Source organism: Heloderma suspectum, chromosome 6 (genome assembly GCF_057233095.1).
Source record: "Heloderma suspectum isolate Gila_16-S chromosome 6, 16-S_ref, whole genome shotgun sequence".
Classification (NCBI taxonomy): Eukaryota; Metazoa; Chordata; class Lepidosauria; order Squamata; family Helodermatidae; genus Heloderma; species Heloderma suspectum.
The window spans coordinates 49,787,966-49,805,484 of NC_139463.1; the positions used below are offsets into that span (position 1 = coordinate 49,787,966).

Here is a 17,519-nt window from a genome sequence, read left to right on the forward strand (position 1 = left end):
CAGGGCCAGTCACTCAGGCCCCAAAGATGTGGGGAGATGCCATAATCAGGTCTCCTTGCAACATCTTTAACTGTAAAGCAGCTACTTGGGAGAGAGTATTCAATACTTGTCCCCTGCAAACATTTTCCTAAATCGCACACTCTAAATACAGGTACCTCTATCAGGCCTGTATTTTTCACCAGGGGGGGTGGGGGACTTAGATTGTGAACACAGTGTGAGGATAAAAGGGCTAGCCATCCCCTCCCCCAGCACAATCAAGTCCCTCCCCGCTTCTACATAAAAACATCAGGAGACCTGGTCCCACCTCATGCGTGCCTTCAGTAAGGGTTCCACTTGATGTGAGCATCACCCACCTCATGCTGAACAGGTGTACAGTGGGTGGCGGATGTCAAGCAGAGAAGTAGGTGCCTTCCGTTCCCCTGCTCCCCTACAACCAGCAAACCCACACCCTTACCCAGGGGTGTTGTTATAGAAGGCCCACCTGGGCACGGGCCCCGGATCTTCTTGAGCGGTCCCAAGGGTAATTTTTTTTTTACATTTTCCCATTGACTTGCACTGGAAAATAGAAACAGCCATAACGTTTTTAGTTTGTATGATAAATAAATGAAATTTGGAGACCTGGTAGCGCCTATGGAGCTGATTGAACCTGCCAAATTTCAGGCAGTTAGGTCCGGTGGTTTTTGTGCTAGTAACAGGTAAAATTTGATTTTTTCAAGAAATTCTGTCAGAGCAAAGAGCTATAATTGTTTTGTTCTTCCACATAAGTGCATGGAATTTGGGGACCTGGCAGCCTCTCTGGAGCTGACTGAACCTGCCAAATTTCAGACAGTTAGGTCCAGTGGCTTTTGTGCTAGCCATGCATAAAGTTTCGTTTTCTCAAAGTCTAAAAAAGTAAAAACTGTCAAGCCACACAGGAGATTAGAGATCTTAATCAGAAGGTGTTTAAGGTGACCATTAGGAGGTCACTATCCCTAATCTGTGGTGTAGGGTTTTTTTGAGGTGCAAAAACCTCTCTCCCTCTACTTTTCTGCTCTTACATGCCCACTGTCAGGAGCTTCCTTGCAATTAAATTTTGAAGATGGAGATGGAAGGGAAGAAAGAGTTCCATGTGACATACAGGTATTTCACACAGCATCTGATTTCGCTGCCCCAAACTGGAATCTTTGGTTTCTGCAGAAGTTTAGTAGCTTCAGTGCAGCAAAGGATCCAGTCAGCCTCCACACACTTCTTTCTCCCTCTCCACTTTAATTTCTCCTAAACAGCTGTAGGACTAAAATAATCCCAAAGGGAGGGTTAGGACTAGGAACACCTAATTACTTTGAATGAGTTCAAATCTCCAGGGCCAGATGAACTGCATCCTAGAGTAATAAAGGAACTGGCAGAAGAACTCTCAGAACCGCTGTCTATTCTCTTTGAGAAATCATGGAGGACGGGGGAAGTGCCAGATGACTGGAGGAGGGCTAATGTTGTCCCTATCTTCAAAAAGGGTAAAAAGGAGGAACCTGGGAACTACAGACCAGTCAGTCTGACATCAATCCCTGGGAAAATTCTGGAGCAGATGATAAAGCAATCCATCTGGAAGCACCTTGACAACAATGCCGTGATTACTCAAAGCCAACATGGATTTGTCAAAAACAAGTCCTGCCAGACAAACCTGATCTCATTTTTTGATCAAGTAACCTCCCTTGAAGACCGTGGGAATGCTGTAGACATCATATACCTCGACTTCAGCAAAGCTTTCGACAAAGTGCCCCATGATACCCTGATGAGCGAACTAGCTCAAAGTGGGCTAGATGAAACAACGATCCGGTGGATCCACAGTTGGCTACAAAATCGGACTCAAAGAGTGCTTCTCAATGGGACCTTCTCCAACTGGGGAGAGGTAACGAGTGGGGTACCGCAGGGCTCAGTCCTGGGCCCAGTGCTCTTCAACATTTGTATTAATGCCTTGGAGGAGGAGGTGCAGGCAATGCTGATCAAATTTGCAGATGACACAAAATTGGGCGGGATAGCTAATACTTTGGAAGACAGAAACAAAATTCAAAGTGATCTGGATAGACTGGAGTGATGGGCAGAAAACAGCAGAATGACATTTAATAGGGATAAATGCCAAGTTCTGCACCTAGGAAAAAGAAACCAAATGCACAGTTACAAGATGGGGGATACATGGCTCAACCACACTACAAGCGAGAAGGATCTTGGCATTGTTGTGGATCACAAGCTGAAGATGAGCCAACAATGTGATGAGGCTGCAAAAAAGGCAAATGCTCTTTTGGGCTGCATTAATAGAAGCATAGCTTCCAGATCCCGGGAAGTACTAGTTCCCCCCTACTCAGCACTGGTTAGGCTGAGTACTGAGTACTCATCTGGAGTAATGTGTCCAGTTCTGGGCACCACACTTTTAGAAGGATGCAGACAAAATGGAGAGGGTTCAGAGGAGGGCAACAATGATGATCAGATGACTGGAAACAAAGCCCTATGAAGGGAGACTGAAAGAACTGGGCATGTTTAGCCTGGAGAAAACAAGACTGAGGGGAGATAGGATAGCACTCTTGAAGTCCTTGAAAGGTTGTCACAGAGAAGAAGGCCAGGATCTCTTCTTGATCATCCCAGAGTGCAGGACACGGAATAATGGGCTCAAGTGACAGGAAGCCAGATTCCGGCTGAACATCAGGAAAAACTTCCTGACTGTTAGAACAATACGACAATGGAACCAATTACCTGGGGAGGCGGTGGGCTCTCCCACACTGGAGGCGTTCAAGACGAGGCTGGACAGCCATCTGTCAGGGATGCTCTGACTTGGATTCCTGCATTGAGTAAGGGGTTGGACTCGATGGCCTTGTAGGCCCCTCCCAACCCTACTATTCTATGATTCTATGACTATATGGCATCATGATCAAGGAACTGCTGAGGCTTTTAAATAGGTTCTAGAGTTTAAAAAAAAAGCTAGAAAAAGCTCTCAGCCACCTCACCTCATAAAGTTACTTTAAGTATGTGCAATCTTTACAAACCCTCCACAGCCTCCTAAATTCCTCTGAAGTACTACCTCTCTCAAAGGAGCCACTTGGCTTAGGGAATTCTCTCTACCCCCCTCCCCCGCATTTCCAATCATCATTCTTCTTTTCTTCTTCCCTCCCCTCCCCTCCCCTCCCCTCCCCTCCCCTCCCCTGTTCTTTCTTTCTCTTCTTTATTCCACCCAGAGCCTATCTTGGGGAATTCTTAAAGAGAATTCTCTTCCATGGGATTGAGAAGTTCTGAACTGCATTTGACTTTATACAACAGACAAGAGGGTTGGTTTTTCTCCTCACTCAAGCCTTTGCGAAAAGTGGGTTTACATGGTTGCAGAGAAACAAATCTGGGGCTGTTTTGTCAGTTGCAATTATCTAGCAATAGGAAGGGCTGTAGCTCAGTGGCAGAACATATGCAGAAGGTCACAGGTTCAACCCCAGCATCTCCAGGTACGGCTAGGAAAGAATCCTGCCTGAAACCCTGGAGAGCCGCTGCTGTCAGTCAGTGTCAACAATGCTGGGCTAGATGGACCCAGGGTCTGACTCAGTACAAGGCAGCTTCCTATGTGCCTATGAACAGAAAGCTTTAATAAAAAAATAGGACTTTTTGGTTTGTTTTTTAAGTGGAAGGGAGATAAATACTGCTCATTTATACAGTCCTATGTATGCCTACTCAGAAGCCCCATTATGTTTAATGATGCTTACCCTCAGGAAGGTATGCATGGGATTCCAGCACAAGTTGCTTTTGCAGGGAGGTTTGCACCTTGATAATCTACATGTTTACTCAAAAATAAGTCCTGAGTTGTGAGCATGGTACTGCAGGCTTAATACAGTGCCTACCCAGTTCTGCTAATGAAATGACTACCTTTCAGCTTGGTCCTATGCATGTTTTGTCATTTGTGGGGTTTTGCATGAACTCTAGCTTCAGTGGTGAGGGAAAGGCACTTGGTACATGCTCAGAGTTTCTCTATAACTTGGCCCTAGTTTTGAAAACAGACTCATTGGCTGAATCCTGGTGAAGTCTTGGCACAAATGAAGTTATGGGGAGGAAGATACAATGAGAGCTTGTGCATAACAAGGAGGAGGTAGAGGAGAGTTGCACAAAACAAGACATCTGTTTTTATGAAGAGTTGCTGGAGGATGATAGGATGAGGAGGGGTGGTTGCATGGAGGGGAATAGAATTTATAGGGGGAGAATTTAAGTGCTCAGTGGTGAAAGAAAAGCATTCTGCATATGCTCAGAGGCACTCTGTTTAAGAACATAAGAAGAGCCATACTGCATCAGAACAAGGTCCATCTAGTCCAGCATTGTGTTCATGCAGTGGCCAACCAGATGACCACATGAAACCCACAAGCGGGACATGAGTGCAATAGCACCTTCCCATCCATGTTCCCCTGCTGCTAACATTGGCGAAATGTAAATACATTCTAGTAATTCTAAATGTGCAGGCATGTATATCCTTCAGGAATTTTGCAGCTTTCTTTCCTGGGGGATACTTCTAATGACTTGTGCATTTTCATACAAATCTACCCAAAAACTATTGGGAAGGGGTGAATGGAAGGGAAAGCAAATCACTCCCTCCCCCAAATTGGAGAACTCCCCTTCCACATGAACTGCTGCACCTATACTTCTGAAACTTTGCTGGTTTCTTACTTAGGGACACCTCTAGGCTGTCTGTAATTTTCAGAACAATGGTCCACAAGGAACATAAGAGAAATATGTCCTCTTCTGGAGACCTCAAGATGTCAAGGCCACCCTTGCACAAAACTCCTTGGGGCTATCATTCTGAAATTTGGCAGGCATCATCTCCTCTGATGGGGCAATGAATCCTGAATTTTTTATCCAGTTAGTTCTTCCAAGGAATAACAATGCTATTGGCAGTTCCCTTTAAAAGAACATCAAAATACGAACTCTGCACCTAGTTTTCTGACATTGGGCAGGTGTAATCCCCTTCTAGGCGGCTACTATGCCTGAAGTTACTATCCAGTTCTGACCAAGAGAAAAAAGTTAGTTTTTTTTCCTAATTTCCCATGGTAGTCAACAGGAAACATAAAGGTTCATTTTTCCAAACCTTGACTCAGGTTTGGTGCTGAGCTGAAGTGGGCTGACTACTAACTGGCAGGAGCAGAAGTGGGATGTTTTCCACAATGCTGAATCAGGTCTGAGTTGAAGTGGGGTGGGGGCTCAGTGTACACTTCTTATGTGTGAATGTATGTAATCAGTACACACACAAGCACACCAGATGCCCACCACACTCAAGGTCCGCTTAGACGCGCAGATATATATACATATATCTATGTATACACACACACACACGTGTGCAAATTTGTGTTACGGGCCTGTGCCCCAGGCCTTTTAAGAACCTCGCAACGCCCGTGCTCTTACCCCAGCAGCTTTTCTCCCGCTGAGCCCGACTGATAGAGAGCAGCTTCCCCGGGCACGGGGTCTGGGAGCGAGCGGCCCCGTCTCGGCCTCCGCGGGCATCTACTACCCCCCGGTTGCCGCAGCTGAGGGTGGAAACGCCTCAGGGCGGGGAGCGCCCCCCTCCCCGCGAAACCACGGCGCGCGCAGGAATGACGCTTCCAGACCAGCGAAGCCGCCGCCGCCGCGGCGCCACAAGAAGGTTCTGGGCCGGGATCCGCTCCAAGGCCACGCGCGGTGCTGCCCCGTCGTGTGAGTGCAAAACAGCAACGCGGGAGCTGTGTCGGGGTTTGGCGGGCCCGGAGCTGGGAGGGGCCACCAGAGTGCGCAGCAGCCGCCGCTTTCCGGGGAGGGGACCCCGTTGCTTTGCTCTCCAGCCCCCCGCCCCAGCTCTGTCGGGAGCCCCTTGGCGCCGTCTCCGAGCCCGGTTCTTCGCAACCCGGGGCGGGGCGCCGGAGGATGGCGCCGGCCCTCGACGGCGGGGCGGCCTGGGGCCAGCTGCTCCCGCTCCGTTCCCCTCACAACCGGGGCGGGATTGCGGAAAGGGAGCGGGCAGGTGAGACTCAAGAGAGCCGCCCCCGAAGGACGGTGGGGGGCCGAAGAACGGGTCGCCAGCGGGAGCCGCGCCGGCGCCGCCTCTCGGGGAGACAGCAAAGGCCCGAACTGGAGCCAGCTGCCCGCTAGGAAGAGGTCGCAGCCGGCTCCGCACCCTCGGGACGCACACCGAGAGCAGCGCCGCCCTTTCCGCCCGTCCGCTCGGTCCTCGCCCAGCTCCGGCGCCTTTGGACCGGTTCGCCAGCCCGCGCGAAAGTTTCGCGGGCTCGGCCGTCAACGGCGCAGGAGCCCTGCCCGGGAAGCTTTGGCGACCCCGTGCCGGTCTCCCCGCTGCAGGGGGCTCGCGAGGACGACCTCGCTTCCCCTGCGGCCGCCCACGCGTTCCGGTCTGGAAAGGACAACAAGCCGAAGGCCGCCGATGCGAGCCGACCCCCGTCGGAGGGCCGCGCCTCCTGCGGCAGCGCCAGCGCCGCTTCCCGGCCCCTCGACGCGCAGGGCGGCTGCCGCCTTCCCAACGGCCTCGCAAGTGCTCCTCTGGGAGGGCGCAGGCGGGGCGCGCACAAAGGCGCAGGCGAGGCGCGCGGAGGGGCCCCCAGGGGCTTTCGTGGCCCCCTGACGGAAGAGGCGGCTTCCCCTCCCCGAAAGCACACGGGCGGAAACCCAACAGGTGCAGCCCGGAGCAGCGACCCCCTCCCCTCGTCGGGGGTCCCCACTCACCGAGCCGCGACTGGGCGGGCGCCGCCAGCGAGGGCGGACTCTGCAGGCCGCGCCGAGCACCGACGGCGAAGGCAGCGGCTCGGAGGGCGCGCGCGTCTGGGCGAGAGAGTGCCGGAGCCTCTCCCTCTGCCCGCCCCTTCTGGCGCGGCTGGGCTGGCTCGGGCGGCCGCAGGGGAGCGAGCGGAGGGCGGCCGCGCCGCGCCGTGACGAAGCAGGGTTGGGCGCGACGGGCGGAGACCGGGCAGGGAAGAGACGGCCCCAAGGATCGGGCCCAGGTGCCCGTCTCCCTCCCGCCGGGGAGCCAGGCTGCACGCTTGTTTCCGAGAAGGTGCCGGGGCTCACGCCAGCCCTGCAAGCCGCACCCCCTACCGGGACGGCCCCGGCCCCGTGTCAGGGCAGGCCGTGATGGGAGGCCTCCCCGCTCCCGCCGAGCATGTGCGTGCCAAGGCTGAGCATCGCCAGTCGGGACAGGTGCCCAGGCTCGCGTTGCGCCCGCTTGTCGCCTGTTTCAGGGCGGCCCGTTCTGGGAGCGCTGCCTACTTGCCCAGGCCGTGTCATTTCGAGGAATGCGAGCGTCCCCTTTCCCGACTGCCAGTCATTCGACCCCTCGGAGCCTCCTGGTGGCCCTCCCAGCGCTGCTTAACTTGATCAAGAAGAGGTGTTGGGCCTGACGCGAGTGCGCCCTGGAAGTCACACCCCCTGTGCTGGACCCTCCCCGCAAAGCCAGCCCGGCCTTGATGGGTGGGCGCCCAGGCTCGGAACAGGCACCCTGCAGCGCCCGGTGGAGCCCTCCTTGAAGGGGGGGGGGGGGCTCGAATCCAGCTGCTCCTCCTCGCATTGGGGAAAAGGCGGCCTGTCCCCTGCAGTTCCAGGTGGTGAGTTTCACCTCCAGGATATTTAATTGTTGTTGAAAGAACTCTGTTTGGCAGAAGGAAGCGAAGCAAGCCCTCAGCTCATTTGCATGCTAATTAAATTGGGCCTCTTGCAAGCTCTGAGCGCTAGGGTGAGATATAAGGAGACCTCAGCTGCTGCTCCTCAAGTCAGTTAAAATAGACTTCGTTAAAACCTTCCAAAGCTTGAGACCATTTCAACCCACCCACCCCACAGACACACACAGCTTCTTCTGTCATGCCACAGAAATGGAGTAAGGAGAGAGTTTGGGTGCAGCCAATACATCTTGGGTGTTTTTGTGATTTCACACACTCTGGACGGACACACGTTCTTAAAGCTGGGGTCTCCAGCATGGTGTCTCTCTTGGCACCTGGTGGGCTCCCTGCCCTCTTGGGTTTTTTTTAAAACATTTATTTTATTTGTTAAGATTTTTTTAATTATATTTTTTAAGCTGGAAGCTTAGCATACTGCAAAGTGAAGCCCCCCTTCCAGTGTAATACTTATTTCCAAAAATGCCTCTGGTCTCCAGTGCTGTCCCCGCCCCCCCAGGCATTCTTAGAAAATCCAAACAGTGGGCAGGTGCAGTCTAGTGCTTTGCTTTGGAACGTGCCCAGCCACCCACAAAATGAAAGAAAAGAAAGGCTGGCGGGCCGGTCATGTCTTGGGATGCTAAAGGGGGTGGCAGGAAGCATCATGGTGTGGGCAGGGGCAGGCTGCTGCATGTGTGTTAACTCATTTGTTTTGGCTTGCTGTGTGTTTTGCCCGGTTTGTGTGTGTTTCTCTGAAAATCGCCCGTTTGCCTTCCTTGAAATGGGTATTTTGATGTGCTCTGTGAGAGCAAATAATGTGCTTTGTGGGGGATTTGGCATTTGGGGCTGAGGCCCCACCTCTGCCTTGAACATAGTTTGTCAGTCAACCTACGTCTCCCTGAGCCTCACCAGTTTGCCTTCTGAGAAATGGGTGTTGGAGCAGAAAGCTGTGGGTTCAGAAGAGCGGCTTTGTGCTTTGGAGCTCAGAGCCCATCTCTGCCTTGTGCTTAGGTTCTTGGGCAAATTAATTTTCTGTTAATCTCACCAGTTTGCCTTCTGGGAAGTGGGTGTTTTCTGACTGCTCATGCCCACCATGGCAGCCATTTTGTGAATGGGCAAGCCTCACCACCATGGCAGCCATTTTGTGACAGCACCCATGACACCCTCAAAATTCCGGATGTGCTCAGTGAACCCCAAAGGTGGAGACACTTGGATTAAAGCTTCTCCCCCCCCCCGTGTCATAATTGGGGTCCTCCATTGACCCTGTGAGGCCACCCACACTCCAGCTCTGCGAGGAGGGCGTGAGGCGTCCAAGCAGGGAGGCAGAGAGACCCCAGCGTGGCCTAGGCTGCCGTGGCTCAGGACGCCTGGATTTGGCTCCCCACAGTGCTCGGGTTCTTGTGGGAGGCGTGGCGGGCCGCCTCTTGCTGATGCTGCCAGCTCGGGAGCCCCCCCCCCAGCCGAGCCTCCCCATGGGCAGCTGCAGTGGGGCATCCTCGTGGGCGTCAAGGGCGGAGCAGGAAAGGGGGAGGCCTAGCCCCTGGAGCGCCATCGCCCGCAGAGGCTCTCTGGCCCAGGCGTGGCTCTGGCCAGGGATGCCAGCGCAGGCCGGAGGCAGCTGAAGGACGTGAAGGGGCCGGAGGCAGAGACAGAGGCCCCACCTCTCCGGCGCATCAGCACGCCAGGCCTCCCGGGGCCCTGCGCAGCCTTGAGGAGCCGGCACCCCGCTCTTGCGGCTGCGGGGGCCGCGTGGCCTCGGCGGCCGCGCAGCGCAGCGTGGCTGTGGAGCCTCCGCGGCCTCCTCCGGGCCTCGAGCAGCGCCGGCAGCCCCCTTGGCAGGCCTGTCGCGCCCGGCAGGTGGAGAAGGGAGCGCAGGGGCCTGTCGCCAAGTGGGCGGGGGCGCCTGGGCCGCGCCGGCCGGGACTCCGCCGGGTGCCGGAGAGGAGCCAAGCAGAGAGCTGGGCGGCGGCCATCCGTCGCCACCCTCACCGCGGAGCACCTCAGCCGCCTTCTCGCCGTCCCAGCAGAAAGGGGCGTCCACAGGGCCCGGAGCCTCCGGCGCCCTTCTGGTCTCCCTAGCCGGCGCCGCCGCCGCCAGCTGCAGCCCCGCGGACAAAAGCGTGCGCGCGTCGCGCGGGCAAAGCTCTCGTCGCAGGATCGCGCACAAGCGCGGCGCCCGCCTGGCCGCCCCGCGACTCTCCCTCCGTCCCTCGCGGAGCCGGCGCGCGCTGTCGCGGGGGGCCTGGGCTCGCCCCCGGGCCTGGGGGTGAGCGGCCCCCCGGGTGCCTCCGCCTGCCCGCGGAGAATGAGCGGGGCCGTCGGCTGCCCCTGGCCGGCCTACCTTCAGAGGCGTCTCGGCCCCGCGGGAGGCAGCTCACTTCGCCTGGGCGGCGCCATCCTCGCTGCCCGCGTCTCTCCCCTGCCCCGGTGCGCTGCCGCCGCGCCCAGCCAGCCGCCTCTCGCTGTCTCCCACGGCAACCGCGGGCGGGCGGCGGCGCGATGCAGCAGGGAGCCGGTGATGCCTAGCAGCCCCAGAAGCAGCCAGCCGCTCGCGCTCCGACTCCTGCGGCGGGGGGAGGCTGCGAGGGAGGCGAGATCTCCGCGCGGGCCCCGGGGCTCGCGGCCTGACAGTCCCCTGGGACGCCCGTCATCGCGCGCCGCTGCAGCGCAGCCGCTCCCCGCCCGCCGCTCCTCCCTCGGGGAAGCATCCCCGAAGACGCCGCACCTTGGCCGGCGCGCGCGCACCGCCGCGCGGCACCGTTAATCCGGAGGGGGCAGCCCGGCCAGGCATCGGGGCGTGGCAGCCAGCCGACGGGAGGTCGCTCCCGCCGGGCCCCCTCGCCACGCCCGGAGCGGGAGGCGAACGCGAAGGAGACGCGGCCGGCCCTGCGGGGGCGCGCGGGCACAGCCCCGCCGCCGCCGCCGCGCGCTTGAAAGCGGCGTGCTCAGGCCGGGAACGGCAGCTCTCCCGGTCCCCTTGTCGGGGGCCGCTCGCCGCTGAGCAGCCTCGCCCGCGCTCAGTCAGGGCGGCGAAAGCGTGACAAGAAGAGAGGGCGGGAGATGCGCGCCCCTCCTGCCACGGAGCAACTCGCAGTCCCGGGACAGGCAGTCGAGGCCGCAGCGGGCGAGCTCCTGCCCCCCCGCACTTGCAGAGTAACGGAAGAGCCCCGCAGGAGCCGCCTCCCCGCCTCGGACCCCTGCGCGAGCACGGCAGTCGCCTCGCACAGCGCTCGCCCGTTACAGCGGGGCTTGCGCGGGAGAACGTCCTGGGGGTGGATCGCGCCTCAGTTCCGCGGCCATCTTCCGTGTTCAGCCTCAAACGCCAGGAGGTTTGGGGCCAGCTTGGAGCCCCGTTCCCGCACTGAGCTTAGCGCAGGGTTATCCCGTCCTGGGAGTTCCAGCGAAGGGTGCGGCCACTTTCATCCCTGGCCAACAGCCGCCTCGCCGGCAAACCGCCTGCGCCGACAACACCACAGCAACCTCCATCGACTGATGCCATTTCTGAGGCTCTGTGCCGCCCCCTGGTGCCTGCAAATGATAGGACAGTTCAGCTGCTTCAACCTCCCCAAACTTCTGATGGACAATAGGTTTGCTGACATTAAAATTGAGAGGCGCCCTACCCTCTGACTTGTATTTCCTGCCTTCAGAAAAGTCAGTCCGTGTGCTTCTGCATGAATCAGTGTTTGGGTGGAACTCCTGGTTGGAAAGACAAAGGCCCGAGCCAGCCGTAGATGCCGCCTCTGCTGCCTGTGTCTCTTCTGGGTGGAATCCCCACTCCTAGGGCAGGCGGAGGGGAGGCAGCCACCAACCCCTCTGGAGTAGAGCATGTGGTCTGCATGCAGAAGGTCCCAGGTTCAATCCACAGCACCCCCAGGTATAGCTGGGAATGACCCCCACACACACACACACAGCTGGGAATGACCCCCCCGCGCACACACACACAAAGCTGAAACCCTGACAAGCCATTGCTGCCAGACACAGCAGACAGCACGGAGCTAGGTGAGCCCGGGGCTGGTCAGACTTGGGATAAGGCACTTCCTCTAAAATGAAACCTTTTGGCTCACATACATAAGCCTTTCGTTGTTTATTTCTGATTTATGTTTTAAATCCTACCTCTCCTGTCAATTTAGGTCATTTACAAAAGCAATTAAGGGCACAATCCTATGCATGTTTAGACAGAGAAAAGGCCTCCAACTCCCAGCATTCCCCAAAGCTGGCTGGGGAATGCTCGGAGTTGGAGGCTTTTTCTCTGTCTAAACATGCGTAGGATTGTGCCCCAAAACACTAAAAGGAATACAGTCCTAAAACACTAATTATAAATCTAAAACACAGCAGATAATCAAACTGTAAACTGAACTTTAGAGCAAGGAGGATGGGTTGTAATCAACCAGCCTGGAAGTGCTGAGCAGTCTGGTCTCAGTGGCTGCTTTCCCACCAAACCTTTGGTTCAGCCAGGCCTTGGGGAGATTCCACAGAACTTGGAATTCCACAGGGTTTCCACCCACCGTCCAAATCCCTTGTGGGATGAGGAGGTGTTCTAGAAAAGGCCAAGCAGGAGAACATCCTCACCCCATTCCTTGCACTGCAATGTCCACATATGCCCCTCATTTACACAAACCCCTGGACTCCAGGCAGCCTGGCCAAAGTTGCCAAGTGTTTCTTATTTGGAGCACTGCCAAGGATGACTGTAAAGAACTAAACGCAACGAAGAGTCTTTGGGCATTTTGAAGACTAATAAGGTAAACATGTTTGTGAATTAGAGATCACTCTAGTCCTCAAAAGCTTATGCCATAATAAATTTGTTAGTCTTTAAGATACCGCAAGACTGTTTGCTGATTTTGTTTCTAGAGACTAACACAGCTGCTGCCTCTCTGGAAAGTGTACAGAATTAAAGGATTTTTAAAGGATTATTTGAATTCTATTGCACCACAGACTATGGTTACTTTCACAACAGTAGTGGCTTATTTATATAAAAGTTTTATATACCGCTCTTCAGCAAAGTTTCCAGCATAGCTTACAAAAGTAAGATAGAATGCATGCAGATGCATTCGCAACATGCCAGGTGCCATATTTTCCTCCCTCACACCAGGCCTCTTCCTTTGGGCAAGGGATGGCAGCCACAACCGAAAAGACGCCAAACAGAGCAAGCTATGGCCGAGTGTCCTCTCTGGACATGTGTACCAGTGGTTAGGGACACAACCATTAAAGGACCTTCTAACCTTGGCAATAGCTTGTCTTGGAAGAAGTGACCCAATGGTGTACACTTACTTACACACACACACACACACACACAGAGGTTTCTTGGAAAACAGGGGGAACTTTATTAAGCACACAATAACGATTACTTTGGGGGAATTATCTGGTTGGCCAAAGGCACTTATACAAACTCTAAGATGAATTCAGTTAGTTCATAGATTACAAAGGCAGAGCAAACAAATACAATTATGAAATGGGTGTGTAACTATCCATGTACCAGGTTCAAATGGTGGAGAAATTAGCTTTCCAATCTGGAGGCTAAACTGAGGACTGTAGTGCAAGGACATGCATGGATCGTCCAGGCTGAACTGGGTGGGGGCTCTGGACGCTGAGGCTAAGCAAACTGGTGGTACCCAGTAAAGCAAGCGTGTACGGCTGTACTAGGGCTTATTTAAACAAAGCCAGCCACTTCATTTATCAGCCAAATAATTTCAAATTAAACATTCTTATTAATTTGCCCCACCCCACCCCACACTAACAGAAAAAACTTTTTTCTGGATTAATTGGCCTGCAGGGAGAGATCTGGGGGTGGGGGTGGAATGTCACAGTATGTGGGGAGGGGAGCGTTAACCCTCCAAAATAAGGATAAAGCCAAATAAAAGCAAATCAGAATTTGAAGTACATTTTGATTTTTAAATTGTTTTATGACTATTTGTACATATGTGCCTTATACATTAGTTTATAAAAATGATATATTTCAGTTGTTTTATACTTATAATTGTTAAGTTTTTAAGTGTAAATACGTATATATATATATATATATATATAAAAATAAATATGTGTTTTCTTACAAGGTGTGAACTAGCTTTTAAAGAATCCCTTGTATCATATGGTTCAGTTGACCTTGACAAAGAGAAACCTCTTGAAACAAAGAGTCAGCATCCAAATACATTGGGAATTAATTCTTGCAGCTGCTGTCTGTTTTGTTTTCGAGTTAACCCTTCCGTCCCCAGCTGAAATCCCCCTTGAAAATCTTCCCCTGCATGGCAATTAGGCTAAGCAAAACATCTTTGCACCAAGACACTCAGGGCTCTGGGGAAGAGATCTGGGGCCTGGATAGACACACAGCCCAATGTGTGTTGAAGCCAGAACACTGTGGTACAAAACACAGCCAGATTAACTGTGGGCCTAAAATTCTGGTTCAAAGTTTCACTTATCCCCCTCCCAACTAACAAATGGATCCACTTGCACTTGTATGATTCTTACTCAGGATCTTCCCCAAACCACAGATAATATCTGTCTCTATGGACTGAACTGTAAAAATCACAGATCCTATGCTTTCCAGTAGGGCTATGCACTGCCTCAGTCTGAATGAGTCAAAGCGGGCTGCTTCGGAGGTGCCTCCGCATGATACAAGGCAGAGCAGAATAGCAACGAGGCACCCCAAAACGAAGCTGCTTGTATACGAAGCGCCTTGTCCAACTCAAGTGATTTGTTCTGAGCAGCCCAGACAGCCTGGAGCAAAAGTATCCAGTTGAGAAAGTTCAGTGAGGGGTGGAGGAGGAGGGAGAGAGCTTTGGCAAATGGAAACTCTAGTTGCCAAATCAGGGCTGAATGTAACCCAGCAATCTCCAAACAGTGACGGGGGGGGGGGGGGAGAAGACTGAATAACTAGAGAAAAACAGCTGCATTTCCGAGGCAGAGATCATTCTGGTGGTATTACTTAGGGATGTGACAGCCCACCCCCATCCAGGTTCTCTGGATGCCCCCCAGCCCCTGCTCTGCTCGCTGGTCCCTCTGCCACCACTGCCATGTTTTTAAAAAACATGGTGATGGGACATCTATGTACACATAGACTTGTACACAAAAAGTGCTGTGAATTTTGAGTATATGTGCACATAGGCTTATATGCAAAAAAGGTGCTGTGAATCACCCAAGCAGGAGGAGGAGGAATGGCACACGTCCCTGCCGCTTGCTGTCTCATCGTGAACAGGAGACAGCTAGTGGCAGGGGTTATGCGCTGCACCTCCTCTTCCCTGGTCAGCTGTTAAGGACAGCCAACCAGCAGCACGGTGCATGCCCCTGCCGCTTGCTAGCTGTCTCCCCCTTGTGAGCAGGAGATGGCTAGCACACCTTGGGAGTGTTTCCACCAGCAATTTACCTCCTCAATTGACAAGACACAGCACAATCTCAAGGCTCCAATACTCCTTTGTTTGGTTTATTGCCTTAGGAAGAAATTTCAACCCCTTATAGAGATTCTGTGGGTTAAATTGGGGGCTGGTTTCCGTCTTTGTGTTTATTGTTCTTTTTCCCACAACAAAACCATTAGTGTCTTCTCAGAAGTAACTCCCATTGTGGTCAACAAGGCTTGCACTTTTAATGGCCTCAGAACTGAGAGAGAACCCCCTCAACTGACAAGGCACAGTGTGATCTCGAGGCTTCAATCCTCCTGTTTGGTTTATTGCCTTAGGAAGAAACTTCAATCCTTCATCATAGGGATCCTGCAGGTTAAAATGGGGGCTAGTTTCCATCTTTGTGTTTACTCCTCTTTCCCAGCACAAGCATATGTGTGTCTACTCAGAAGTCAGTCCCATTGTGCTCAATACTTTCAGGAGAAATGAGAAAGTGGGGGAGAGAGGGGAAGCCTCTCTCATTGGCTGAGCAGCCTGCCAGTCAGCTGACGTTCACTCCAACCCCCAGCCCCACCAGGAAGTATGTTCTGTGAAGCAATTTTTACTGTGGAGCCCAGCATGGACCTCATTGCAGCAAAGCTGGTTCCTTGAAAAAACCCCAGTACTCCTCCATTAGCTTCTCCTTCCATTGTCGTGGAAACCTGGCCATTGACAGCCGAGCAGGCAGGGGGCGGCGGCGGCGGCGCAGCACTGAGAGGTACAGCTCTTTGCTTTGAAGAGTTTTTGTGGGAAAAAATCAAATTTCAGCTACACCTAGCACAAAATGTACTGGGCCAAACTGTCTGAAATTTGGCTGGTGGGATCCCCTCCACATCAACAGAGAGGACCCCACATTTCATGTGTTTATCACAAAAACCAGAAAAGTTAAGTCCGTTTGTGTTTTCCCATGCAAGTCAATGGGAAAACGCCCAAACCGAGTGATCCAGATATCCGAATCTCACTTCGGATCTGGAACCAAGTTGAAGTGGAGGGGGTCCAAATCGAAGCCCCCTGACGTCCGGCCGGCCAGGGGATCCCATCAGCATCCACTGACGAGGCCTGTTGGTTTTCTCTTCCCTCCCATGTTTCTCCGCCTCCTCCCGTGGCCTCTTCATGGGCAAAGGCTACCACCACCTCTGCAGAGCCGCCTGTGCCTTTAGGGGGGAAAGGCGGGGGGACGCCCCGCTGTGCCCGCGAGGCTTTGCAGGCACCAATTCCCTGCCGGCTCCGCAAGGAAGAGGCTGGGCGGCTGGCGCCCAGGCTGGCGAGGCCCGCCCCCCGGCAGGGACCCCCTGACAGGAGCCCCCTGGACTTGCTGCTCCTCTTCCCTGGGGCGACCCGCTTGTTTGCCTGCCTCAGGCAACGGTGCTGGAGAGAGCAGCAGCGGGAGATGCTGCGGCCTCCTGGCCCCCGCCTGCCAAGCGCGCCAGTGGCAGCCGTGAGGAGCGCAAGGTGTGGCGTGGGAGGCGGTGCCAGGGCGGGAGCCTGGCAGGGGACCCGCAGCCTGGCGTGGCGGCGCCCCTTTGCCCCAAGGGACCGGCCTCCGCGGCACGGCTGCCCGGGTCACTCGGGGTGCCTTTGCTGGAATCAGCGGCTGAGGCAGGCGGGGGGCCCGGCCGCCTGTCGGGCCTCTGTGTCCGGGCAACGAGTCGGGGCCTGGGAGTCGGGGCGAGGCCTGTGCTCCGAAGCGCGAGCCCCGGTGCTCCAGCCAGGGAGCCTTGGCTCCGCTAAGGGGGGCGCTCCGACCTGCTGCTGCCCCGCCTTCCGAATGGTCTGGCCAGGCTGCCCCCCCTGGGAGGGCGCAGGGAGTCTCCGCAGCTTGGCGGGCCTTTCCTGGGCCCAAAGCAGATGCCGCCGGGGAGGGGCAGACGGCGAGGGCGGCCTCTGCCTGGAGACCTCCCACCGCAGGCCTGTCCCCACCCGCCTGGCCTCCGAAGGCGGCCGGGGGGGGGCAGCCCCGCCGGCTCCATTCTTTGGGCCAGGCTGGGAAGGCGGCCGGAGCAGGCGGGGGGAGCCCGGCCCGGCCTGCGGCACCTCGGCAGCGCCCAAGCCTGGCTTGCGAGCCCGCCTGGCAGGCTGGCGGGCGGGCGGGCGGCGCCGGAGGTCGGGCCACAGCGGGCGCGGAAGGAGCGGCCTCCCGCGCTACAGCGCGGGACCGGGGCTGAACGGCCACGGCGTCCGGAAGCGCGGAGGCCTCGCCGCGCAGCCAGGCCGGCGACAGCGCGCGGGAGGCGCAGCCCGGGCTCCAGGGCGCCCCAACGAGGTGCCGCAACTCTGCCCGCGGCGCGCGTGACCGGCGCGCCCGAGGGCTGCAGGCCATCGCGCCGCCGTCGCCCCGGCAACGACCCCGTCTCTCTTCTTTAAAGGACCCCGCGGCGCGACCCGGCGAGCGCCCCGCCGCGCCGCAGCTGGAGAGGCGGTGGCCGGCGGGGGGCGGCCAGGGCCGCCCACGGGCTCGCCGGCGCAGACGCGGGCGAGGCGCAAGGCCGGCCCGGCGGGGCCCGCGCCTCCTTCCGCGCCTGCGCGCAGC

At 55.7% G+C, this 17,519-nt stretch overlaps 1 protein-coding gene across 12 annotated transcripts in view; it reads right to left on the reverse strand.

Moving 5' to 3' along the window:
* DMTN (dematin actin binding protein) overlaps window positions 1–10,053 on the reverse strand; it is a 56,113-nt gene extending 46,060 nt beyond the window's left edge. For 8 of the 12 annotated variants that reach the window (XR_014784031.1, XM_084807165.1, XM_084807164.1 and 5 more), the window contains exon 1: window positions 6,703–6,793. The gene's annotated coding sequence lies outside the window, so the exon portion shown is untranslated. Of the gene's footprint in view, window positions 1–5,394; window positions 5,484–6,702; window positions 6,794–7,246; window positions 7,338–9,963 lie in introns of those variants that run through there. The other 4 variants (XM_084807162.1, XM_084807156.1, XM_084807155.1 and 1 more) reach the window with 3 other exon arrangements.
* Window positions 10,054–17,519: the final 7,466 nt, after the last annotated feature.